This window comes from Elephas maximus, chromosome 9 (assembly GCF_024166365.1).
Source record: "Elephas maximus indicus isolate mEleMax1 chromosome 9, mEleMax1 primary haplotype, whole genome shotgun sequence".
Lineage (NCBI taxonomy): Eukaryota > Metazoa > Chordata > Mammalia > Proboscidea > Elephantidae > Elephas > Elephas maximus.
In genome coordinates, this window is record NC_064827.1 from 45,182,973 (window position 1) to 45,194,269 (window position 11,297).

At 41.2% G+C, this 11,297-nt stretch overlaps 1 long non-coding RNA gene across 1 annotated transcript in view; it reads left to right on the forward strand.

Annotated features, from left to right (window-relative positions):
- The window catches only part of LOC126083118 (uncharacterized), a 53,954-nt gene that overhangs the window by 25,943 nt on the left and 16,714 nt on the right, over window positions 1-11,297 (forward strand). Inside the window, exon 2 of the long non-coding RNA XR_007518722.1 lies at window positions 7,715-7,895. This is a non-coding gene — a long non-coding RNA (uncharacterized LOC126083118). The remainder of the gene's footprint in view (window positions 1-7,714; window positions 7,896-11,297) is intronic.

An 11,297-nucleotide genomic window follows, 5' to 3' on the forward strand; every position in this document is an offset into this window, starting at 1 on the left:
GCTAGAATAGACATTTTTACTATGTTAAGTCTTCCTATCCGTGAGCAAGGTATGTTTTTCCACTTAAGTAGGCCCTTTTTAGTTTCTTGTAGTAGTACTTTGTAGTTTTCTTTGTATAGGTCTTTTACACCTTTGGTAAGATTTATTCCTAAGTATTTCATCTTCTTGGGGGCTACTGTAAATGGTATTGATTTGGTGATTTCCTCTTCAATGTTCTTTTTGTTGATGTAGAGGAATCCAAGTGATTTTTGTATGTTTATCTTGTAACCCGAGACTCTGCCAAACTCTTCTATTAGTTTCAGTAGTTTTCTGGAGGATTCCTTAGGGTTTTCTGTGTATAAGATCGTGTCATCTGCAAATAGAGATAATTTTACTTCCTCCTTGCCAATCCGGATGCCCTTTATTTTTTTCTCTAGCCTAATTGCTCTGGCTAGGACCTCTAGTACAATGTTGAATAAGAGCGGTGATAAAGGGCATCCTTGTCTGGTTCCCGTTCTAAAGGGAAATGCTTTCAGGCTCTCTCCATTTAGGGTGATGTTGGCTGTTGGCTTTGTATAGATGCCCTTTATTATGTTGAGGAATTTTCCTTCAATTCCTATTTTGCTGAGAGTTTTTATCATGAATGGGTGTTGGACTTTGTCAAATGCCTTTTCTGCATCAATTGATAAGATCATATGGTTTTTGTCTTTTGTTTTATTTATATGGTGGATTACATTAATGGTTTTTCGAATATTGAACCAGCCTTGCATACCTGGTATAAATCCCACTTGGTCGTGGTGGATTATTTTTTTGATATGTTGTTGAATTCTATTGGCTAGAATTTTGTTGAGGATTTTTGCATCTATGTTCATGAGGGATATAGGTCTGTAATTTTCTTTTTTTTGCCATGTCTTTACCTGGTTTTGGTATCAGGGAAATGGTGGCTTCATAGAATGAGTTAGGTAGTATTCTGTCATTTTCTATGCTTTGAAATACCGTTAGTAGTAGTGGTGTTAATGCTTCTCTGAAAGTTTGGTAGAACTCTGCAGTGAAGCCGTCCAGGCCAGGGCTTTTTTTTGTTGGGAGTTTTTTGATTACCATTTCAATCTCTTTTTTTGTTATGGGTCTATTTAGTTGTTCTACTTCTGAATGTGTTAGTTTAGGTAGGTAGTGTTTTTCCAGGAACTCATCCATTTCTTCTAGGTTTGCAAATTTGTTAGAGTACAATTTTTCGTAATAATCTGATATGATTCTTTTAATTTCAGTTGGGTCTGTTGTGATGTGGCCCTTCTCGTTTCTTATTCGGGTTATTTGTTTCCTTTCCTGTATTTCTTTAGTCGTCTGGCCAATGGTTTATCAATTTTCAAAGAACCAGCTTTTGGCTTCATTAATTCTTTCAATTGTTTTTCTGTTCTCTAATTCATTTAGTTCAGCTCTAATTTTTATTATTTGTTTTCTTCTGGTGCCTGATGGATTCTTTTGTTGCTCAGTTTCTATTTGTTCAAGTTGTAGGGACAGTTCTCTGATTTTGGCTCTTCCTTCTTTTTGTACGTGTGCATTTATCGATGTAAATTGGCCTCTGAGCACTGCTTTTGCTGTGTCCCAGAGGTTTTGATAGGAAGTATTTTCATTCTCGTTGCATTCTATGAATTTCTTTATTCCCTCCTTAATGTCTGCTATAACCCAGTCTTTTTTCAGCAGAGTATTGTTCAGTTTCCAAGTATTTGATTTCTTTTCCCTAATTTTTCTGTTATTGATTTCCAGTTTTATGGCCTTGTGGTGTGAGAAGATGCTTTGGATTCTGCAAAGGTTTGTTTTATGACCTAATATGTGGTCTATTCTAGAGAATGTTCCATGTGTGCTAGAAAAAAAAGTATACTTTGCAGCAGTTGGGTGGAGAGTTCTGTATAAGTCAATGTGGTCAAGTTGGTTGATTGTAGTAATTAGATCTTCCGTGTCTCTATCAAGCTTCTTACTGGGTGTCCTGTCCTTCTCCGAAAGTGGTGTGTTGAAGTCTCCTACTATAATTGTGGAGGTGTCTATCTCACTTTTCAATTCTGTTAAAATTTATTTTATGTATCTTGTAGCCCTGTCATTGGGTGCATAAATATTTAATATGGTTATATCTTCCTGGTCAATTGTCCGTTTTATCATTATGTAGTGTCCTTCTTTATCCTTTGTGGTGGATTTAACTTTAAAGTCTATTTTGTCAGAAATTAATATTGCTACTCCTGCTCTTTTTTGCTTATTGTTTGCTTGATATATTTTTTCCATCCTTTGAGTTTTAGTTTGTTTGTGTCTCTAAGTCTAAGGTGTGTCTCTTGTAGGCAGCATATAGACGGATCATGTTTCTTTATCCAGTCTGAGACTCTCTGTCTCTTTATTGGTGCATTTAGTCTATTTACATTCAGCGTAATTATAGATAAGTATGTGTTTAGTGTTGTCATTTTGATGCCTTTTTATGTGTGTTGTTGACAATTTCATTTTTCCACTTACTTTTTTGTGCTGAGACGTTTTTCTTTGTAAATTGTGTGTTCCTCATTTTCATAGTATTTGACTTTATGTTTGCTGAGTCGTTATGTTTTTCTTGGTTTTTATTTTGAGTTATGGAGTTATTATACCTCTTTGTGGTTACCTTAATATTTACCCCTATTTTTCTAAGCAAAAACCTAACTTGTATTGTCCTGTATCGCCTTGTATCCCTCTCCATATGGCAGTTCTACGCCACCTGTATTTAGTCCCTCTTTTTGATTATTGTGATCTTTTACATATTGACTTCAATGATTCCCTGTTTTGAGCGTTTTTTTTTTTTAATTAATCTTAATTTGTTTTTGTGATTTCCATATTTGAGTTGATATCAGGATGTTCTGTTCTGTGACCTTGTGTTGTGCTGGTATCTGATATTATTGGTTTTCTGACCAAACAATTTCCTTTAGTATTTCTTGTAGCTTTGGTTTGGTTTTTACAAATTCTCTAAGCTTGTGTTTATCTGTAAATATCTCAATTTTGCCTTCATATTTCAGAGAGAGTTTTGCTGGATATATGATCCTTGGCTGGCAGTTTTTCTCCTTCAGTGCTCTGTATATGTCATCCCATTGCCTTCTTGCCTGCATGGTTTCTGCTGAGTAGTCTGAACTTATCCTTATTGATTCTCCCTTGTAGGAGACCTTTGTTTTATCCCTGGCTGCTTTTAAAATTTTCTCTTTATCTTTGGTTTTGGCAAGTTTGATGATAATATGTCTTGGTATTTTTCTTTTTGGATCAATCTTAAATGGGGTTCGATGAGCATCTTGGATAAATATCCTTTCGTCTTTCATGATGTCGGGGAAGTTTTCTGCCAACAGGTCTTCAACTATTCTCTCTTGTGTTTTCTGTTATCCCTCCCTGTTCTGGGACTCCAATCACACGCAAGTTATCCTTCTTGATAGAGTCCCACATGATTCTTAGGGTTTCTTCATTTTTTTAAATTCTTTTATCTGATTTTTTTTCAGCTATATTGGTGTTAATTCCCTCGTCCTCTAGATTTCCCACTCTGCATTCTAATTGCTCGAGTCTGCTCCTCTGACTTCCTATTGCGTTGACTAATTCTGTAATTTTATTGTTAATCTTTTGGATTTCTGAATGCTGTCTCTCTATGGATTCTCGCAACTTATTAATTTTTCCACTCTGTTCTTGAATAATCTTTTTGAGTTCTTCAACTGCTTTATCAGTGTGTTCCTTGGCTTTTTCTGTAGCTTGCCTTATTTCATTTCTGAGGTCATCCCTGATGTCTTGAAGCATTCTGTAAATTAGTTTTTTATATTCTGTATCTGGTAAATCCGGCATTGTATCTTCATTTGGGAAAGATTTTGATTCTTTAGTTTGGGGGGTTGTAGAAGTAGTCATTGTCTGCTTCTTTACGTGGTTTGATATTGACTGCTGTCTCCGAGCCATCGCTAAGATATTGTAGTGATTTATTCTATATTTTCTCACTGAGTCTTATCTTCTTTTGTTTTCTTTCGATATACGTGGATGGGTTACTAGATTGCACTGTCTTGATTGTTGTAGCCCTTGACTCACTTATGACCTATTACCAGCTGGTTTGGGCTCTTACCAGATATATATGCCTGAGTTCATTCACTATTCTTGAGTAGAATCTGATTTTGGGTCATCAAGTGTGTGATGCAGACTGTCACCTATCCACCTTGAGAAGTAGTGGTGATAGTTGTGTGCACCAGATTCTAGTAGCAGCTGGGGTTCACACTCCGGGGGGGGGGGGCAGGATGCTGACAGGCTTCCCCCAAGTGTCAGTGAGGTAGGTGTGTCTCTATTCCTAAAGCACCTTGGTGGGTGGGTTCTGCAGCTGTACCTTAGGCCCCCAGTGCAAGTACCTCTACAGATTGGTAGGTGTCACCCTCCTTAGACCCCTAAGGCAGGAGGCTAGGTGGTCTGGGGGGAGCTTAAGCCCTCAGTTCCCTGTTGTGGGTCAGTGAGGGCTCTGTTGAATATGCAGAGATATCAGACCTGGGAAACTTTTCTTTCCAGTAAATCCGCTAAAACAAATGCAGTCAGATCCCTATCAGAAATGCCTTTGCATTATAATAGCCACCTTGTTCCCTGTAGGGATGAAAGCCCAGGACTGTGGATCACATATGCTTGGCTGGAGCTGGTTCTGTGTTTTTAGTCCAATTAGGGAAGGATTTTTGGTCCCTGCATTTTTTGTGGTTGCTTCTCTCAGGCCAGAAGAATGGGTTAGGAAAAGACCAAAAAAAAGGAAAAGAAAAACCACGGAGCAGTTCTGCCTCTGGCTCAGGAAATTCCAATGTTAATGAAGCCGCCTGGGAAGGGGAGGGGAGAGTTCAGAAAAACAGGAGAGAGTAGCACCCTGGAATATAGACAAAGTTACTTATATTGCTTGGGATGACTGTTTTATCTGAGATTCCCGAGGGGCGAGTCCCCTGTGTTCGCTGGCTGGGTAGACATTGCCCCCGAGGGTCAGGCCCACGTCCCGTGCTTGCGCTGTCTCAGAAGCCACGGTTAGCTCCTCCGCTCCCAGTCCAAAGCCCAGCATCAAGGTTCCCCGGCTGGCACGCTGCACTCCCGGCTCCAAAAACAGTCGCTGCCTCCCGGTGACTTCTCCTCCTGTTAGCCACGTTGCTGCGCTGCCTGTGTGCACTGGCTGGTTTTCCCCCGAGGTCAGTTCAGGGGGCTGGGGCTGTGCCCCATGTTTGCACCATCACAGGATGTCATGCTCAGCTCCCCTGCTTGCCCAGTCCAAAGCCCCGTGCCAAGGTTCCCCGGCTGGGATGCTGCACTCCCGGCTCCAAAACCAGTTGCTGCCTCCTGGCGACTTCTCCTCTCACCAGCTGTGCCGCCACGCCACCCACGCGGACCGGCTGGGCCCCCTCCCGAGGTCAGTTCAGGGGGTAGGGCTGCGCCCCGTGTTTGCGCCGTCACCAGATGCCGTGCTCAGCTCCCCTGCACCCAGTCCAAAGCCCGGCGCCAAGGTTTCCTGACTGGGACACTGGCTCCAGGCTCTGAAAACAGTTGCTGCTTCCCAGTAGTTGTTCTCGGTCTCTGTCACTCAGGTCAACTCTTTAAATCTGTGTTTGTTGGTCAGGGTTCGTAGATTGTCATGTATGTGATCGATTCACTTGTTTTTCCGAGTCTTTGTTGCAAGAGGGATCCGAGGTAGCATCTACCTAGTCAGCCATCTTAGCCCCCTCCCTCTTTTTTTTTTTATCTTCATTTATTTTTTTGATTTCCCTGTCTGGGTTGACTTCTGATTGCTCTGCCCATGTTCTAGTCTTGGGTTAATACCTGATATTATTGATTTTCTAACCAAAGAACTTCCTTTAGTATTTCTTGTGGTTTTGGTTTTGTTTTTACGAATTCCCTAAACTTCTGTTTATCTGGAAATGCCTAATTTCACCTTCATATTTGAGAGACAGTTTTGCTGGATATATGATTCTTGGCTGACAATTTTTTTCCTTCAATTTTTTAGTTAAGTCATCCCATTGCCTTCTTGCCTGCATGTTTTCCGCCAAGTAATCCAAGCTTAATCTTATTGACTCTCCTTTGTAGGTGACTTTTTGTTTATTCCTAGCTGCTCTTAAAATTCTCTCTTTATCTTTGGTTTTGGCAAGTTTCATTATGTCTTGTTGACTTTATTTTAACATCTACCTTATGTGGAGTTCGATGAGCGTCTTGGATGGATATCTTCTCATCTTTCACAATATCAGGGAAGTTTTCTGCCAACAAATCTTTGACAATTCTCTCTGTATTTTCTGTTATCCCTCTCTGTTCTGGTACTCCAAACCCTCGTAGGTTATTTCTCTTGATAGAGTCCCACGTTTCTTAAGCTTTCTTCATTTTTAAAAATTCTTTTATATGATTTTTCTTCAAATATATTGGTTCCAAGTCTTCAAGCTCTCCAATTCTACCTTCCACTTGCTCAGTTCTGCTCCTCTTACTTTCTACTGAGGTGTCTAAATCTGTAATTTTATTGTTAATCTTCTGAATTTCTGATTGTTGTCTATGGATTTTTTCAGCTTATTAAACTTTTCATTATGTTCCTGAATAATCTTTTTAATTTCTTCAATTGTTTTATCTGTGTGTTCCTTGGCTTGTTCTGCATATTGCCTCATTTCCTTCTTGATGACTTGAAGGGTTCTGTATATTAATCTTTTGTATTCTGCCTCTGGTAATTCCAGGAATGCACTTTCATCTAGAAGATCCCTTGATTCTTTGTTTTGAGAGCTTGTTGAGGTGATCATGGTGTTTCTTTATGTGACTTGATATTGACTGTTGTCCCTGAGCCATCTATAAGTTATTGTATTAGTTTATTTTATGTTTGCTTACTGTGTTGTAGCTTCTTGCTTTGTTTTGTTTTGATATGCCCAAATGGGTTGTTTGAGTGAGCTAGCTTGATTATTTTCACCCTTGGAGCTCTGACGTCCTGTCCCCAGATGGCTGGAGCTGTTATCAGGTATATCAGTATAGGCGTAATTAACTTTTCTTGTATGAATTCAGCTCAGGTGTCCAGCTGATCATCAAGTGTGTGGTACAGGCTCTGTCCTACAGTCTTAGAGGGGCAGGGGTGATTGGTGTAGGTACTGGTATCTGGTTGTTGCAGGGGGTCAAACTCTGAACAAGGCAGGGGGCTGAGAATCATCCCCCATGTGTCTCTGAGGAAAGTTCCTCTATTCCCGAGAGCGTACAGGTGGGTGGGTTCTGCAGATGGACCATGGCCACCAATGTTTTTGGTTGTAAGGACTGAGAGGTACCAGTTATCCTTGGACCCCCATCACGGGTGGCTGGGTGACCTGAGTGGAGCCACCAGTCCTTAGGCCCCTGATGCGGGTAGGTGAGGACCCTATTTAATAGGCAAGACAATGTCAAACATCAAACACCCACCTCTCCGCTGCACAGCTGAAACGGAGTCTGCCAACAACGTCCTATTCTCCTGAATAGGCCCACACAGATCCATGCAGAGGGGAAAGGTACTCAAAGTCCATGGCCAGTTTCTGCCTGGACTGGAGCTGCTTCTGTCCTGAGCTCCCCTGGTTAGTAGAGCTAGCAAATTATCTTTTCCCCCAACTGCAAATTTATTCCTTCTCAAAGGCCAGAAGGATGGCTCTAGGCACTCAACAGGGCTTATTTCAGGCCCAGAGAAATCAGCTGCTCAACCTGCTTGGGATGGAGTAGGGGGTAAAACTAAAAAAAAAAATTTTTTTTTTTTTTTTTTTTTTTATAGGCCCGGTAAAATATACGCAAGTACTTAGCTTTTGCCAAGGATGCCATTCTTTTCTGGTTCCGGAGGTGTGAGTAGGTTGTGTGGCTGGCTGCTTCTTCCTGAGGAAACTGCAGTCAAACGCTAGTACCAGCCTGCTGCTGCCGCTCCCGGGAATGGTGCCTGAGGGCGCCCCGCGATTCAGGTCCAGTAACTCCTCTCTGCTGCTGAACTGTCTCTTCTTCCCCTTGCCCCTCAGTTTGTTTTCTAAGCTTGCCTTTGATGTTCAGGGCTCCTAGCTTATCATGAATATACTTGTTTCACTTGTTTTCTCGGGTCTTTGTTGTAAGAGGGTTTGCCGGAAGCATCTGTTCCGCCATCTTGGCTCTGCCTCCTCTGCTCTGATATTTTTTGTTTAACTAAAAGGCAATTGCAAAACATAGATGTTTTGGGACAGGGGAGTGTTTTATTTAGGGGGCTTGTTTAGTTCTACGGCATGCAGCACTGGGCATTGGGCATAGCAGTGTACCTGTTGTTGCTGTTAGGTGCCATTGAGTCAGTTCTGACTCACAGCGACCTTACATACAACAGAACGAAATACTGCCAGGTGCTGTGCCATCCTTGCAATTGTTGCCATCCTCATTTAAGATGATGAAAGTTCATTTGCCCTCATACATCGTATAGCTGTGGCTTCTACTGTTAGTCAGATAATGAGGCCTACCACTTTTTTTTAAAATAATTTTTATTGTGCTTTAAGTGAAAGTTTACAAATCAAGTCAGTAGCTCACAAAAAAACCCATACACAACTTGCTACATACTCCCAATTACTTTCCCCCCATGAGACAGCCTGCTCCCTCCTTCTACTCTCTCTTTTCGTGACCATTTTGCCAGCTTTTAAGCCCCTCTTGCATCTCCCCTCCAGGCAGGAGATGCCAACACTGTCTCAAGTGTCCACCCAAACCAAGTAGCTCACTCCTCACCAGCATCCCTCTCCAACCCATTGTCCAGTCCAATCCATCTCTGACCAGCTGGCTTCGGGGATGGTTCCTGTAGTGGACCAACAGAAGGTCTGGGGGCCATGACCACCAGGGTCCTTCTAGTCTCAGTCAGACCATTAAGTCTGGTCTTTTTATGAGAATTTGGGGTCTGCATCCCACTGTTCTCCTGCTCCCTCAGGGGTTCTCTGTTTTGTTCCCTGTCAGGGCAGTCATCGGTTGTGGCCGGGCTACCACTTGTTTTTTAAATAAAGTTTATAAAATTATATATACATATTCACTAGTCCTATGAATAGAGAACAATGAATTTCTCAGTTTGAACCAGTTGTGCACCCAAGCACAGATCAAGGAACAGAACATTACCAACACCCCTGTGCCCTCTGCCTTCTTTCAGTCGCTACTACCCCTGCCGAGGGGAATCATTATCATGGCCTCTCATATCATATACTTGCTTCTGGACTTTCTAAGATTTGTTCACTATATTTGTGAGATTAATCTATGTTGTTCTGTGTAATTGTAGTTCATTCACTCTTTGCTGTAAAAATACCTTTGTGAAACAACCACAAAAAATTTATCCATTCTACAGCTGACGAAAATTTGGGTGGTTTCCAGTTTGGGGCAATTATAGTCTATGAGCATTCTTGTATATGCCCTTTGGTGTACACACACATGCATTTCTTTGGATATGTACCTAGAAGAGGAATTGCTGAGTTACACGGTATTCTCAGCTTTAGTAGATGATGTCAAACAGTTTTCCAGAGTGGATATATCAATTTACATTCCTACCAGCAGTGTAGGAGGGTTCCAGTTGCTTCACATCTTCACCAGTGTGGCACGGTTAATCTTTTTAATTGTAGATATTCTAGGTATATGCCATTGTGCTTTTAACACAATGAAATGTAATCCACATACCATAAAATTCACCCATTTAAAGTACATCCATTGCTACAATTTTAGAACATTTTCATTACCTCTGAAAAAACCTCACATTTCTTAGCCATCACCCCCAAATTCACCTATCTCCCACAGCCTTACCTAAAAGAAGAAAAAAAAAATCCAAAAACGAAACCCATTGCTGTCAAGTCTATTCTGACTCGACTCCATTGGACAGAGAACTGCCCCATATTTTCCAAGGAGCGCCTGGAGGATTTGAACGGCCGACCTTCTGGTTAACAGCTGACCTTCTGGTCAACAGCTCTAGCTCTTAACCATTATACCACAAGGGTCTCCTAGACAACCACCCATCTTTGTCTCTATAGTTGTCCGTTTATGGACCAAAACCAAACCAAACCTGTTGCTGAGTCAATTCCGACTCACAGCAACCCCCCAGGACAAAGTAGAACTGTTCCATAGGGTTTCCAAGGAGTGGCTGGTGGATTTGAGCAACTGACCTTGTGGTTAGCAGCCAAACTCTTAACCACTGTGCCGCAAGGATTCCCTATTATGGACCTTTCATATAAATGGAATCATTCACTATGTGGTCCTTTGTGACTGGCTTCTTTCATTTAGCATGTTTTTAAAGTTTATCCATATTTTAGCATGTATCAGTACTTTATTCCCTTTTATTGCTGAATATCCCATTGTATGGATATACTGCATTTGGTTTATCCATTCATCAGCTGGACATTTTGAGTTGTTTCCACTTTTGGCTATTATGCATAATGCTGCACTAAACATTCCTTCACGAGTTTTTGTGTGGACACACATTTTCATTTTTCTTGGGTGTATACCTAGGAGTGAATTGCTGAGTCATACTGTAACACTATATTTAACATTTTGACAAACTGCCCGTTTGCCAAAGGGGCTGCGCCATTTTACGTTCTTATCAGCGGTGTGGGAGCCCTGGTAGCACAGTGGTTGCTTTCCGCTGCTAACCAAAAGGTCGGCAGTTTGAATCCACCAGTTGCTCCTTGAAAACTCTATGGGGCAATTCTACTGAGTTGGAATTGCCTCGACAGAAATAGGTTTGGTTATTTTTTTTTTTTTTGGATCAGCAGTGTAGAAGCGTTCTAATTTCTCCACATCCTCACCCACACTTTGATACTGACTCATAGCAACTCTATAGGGCAGGGTAGAGCTGGCCCAGTTTCCAAGCTTATCTTTCTGGAAGCAGACTGCCACATCTTTTCACCGTGGAATAGCTGGTGACCTTTCAGTTAGCGGCTAAGTGCTTAACCACTGCCAGACCATGGTGTAAATTGGTATCTCTTTGTGGTTTTGATTTGCATTTCCCCGATGGCAAACAATTTTGAGCAACTTTTCATGTGCTCATTGGCCATTTGTGTTATCTTCTTTGGAGAAATACCTATTCGGCTCCTTTGTCCCATTTTTATTTGTCTGTTTATTGAGTTGTAATAGTTTTATATATATTCTAGGTACAAATCCCTTATCAAATATGCCATGACTTACAAAAACATTCTCACATTCTGTGGGTTGAATTTGTAGTTTCTCGTGGTGTCCTTTGAAAGCACATTTTTAGTTTTGATGATGTCTATTTTGCTTCTGTTTGTGCTTCTGATGTCATAGTTAAGAAACTATTGCCTAATCCAAGGACAAATAGATTTACTCCTGTTTTCTTCTATTTATATTTTTAACTCTTAACATTTAGGTCT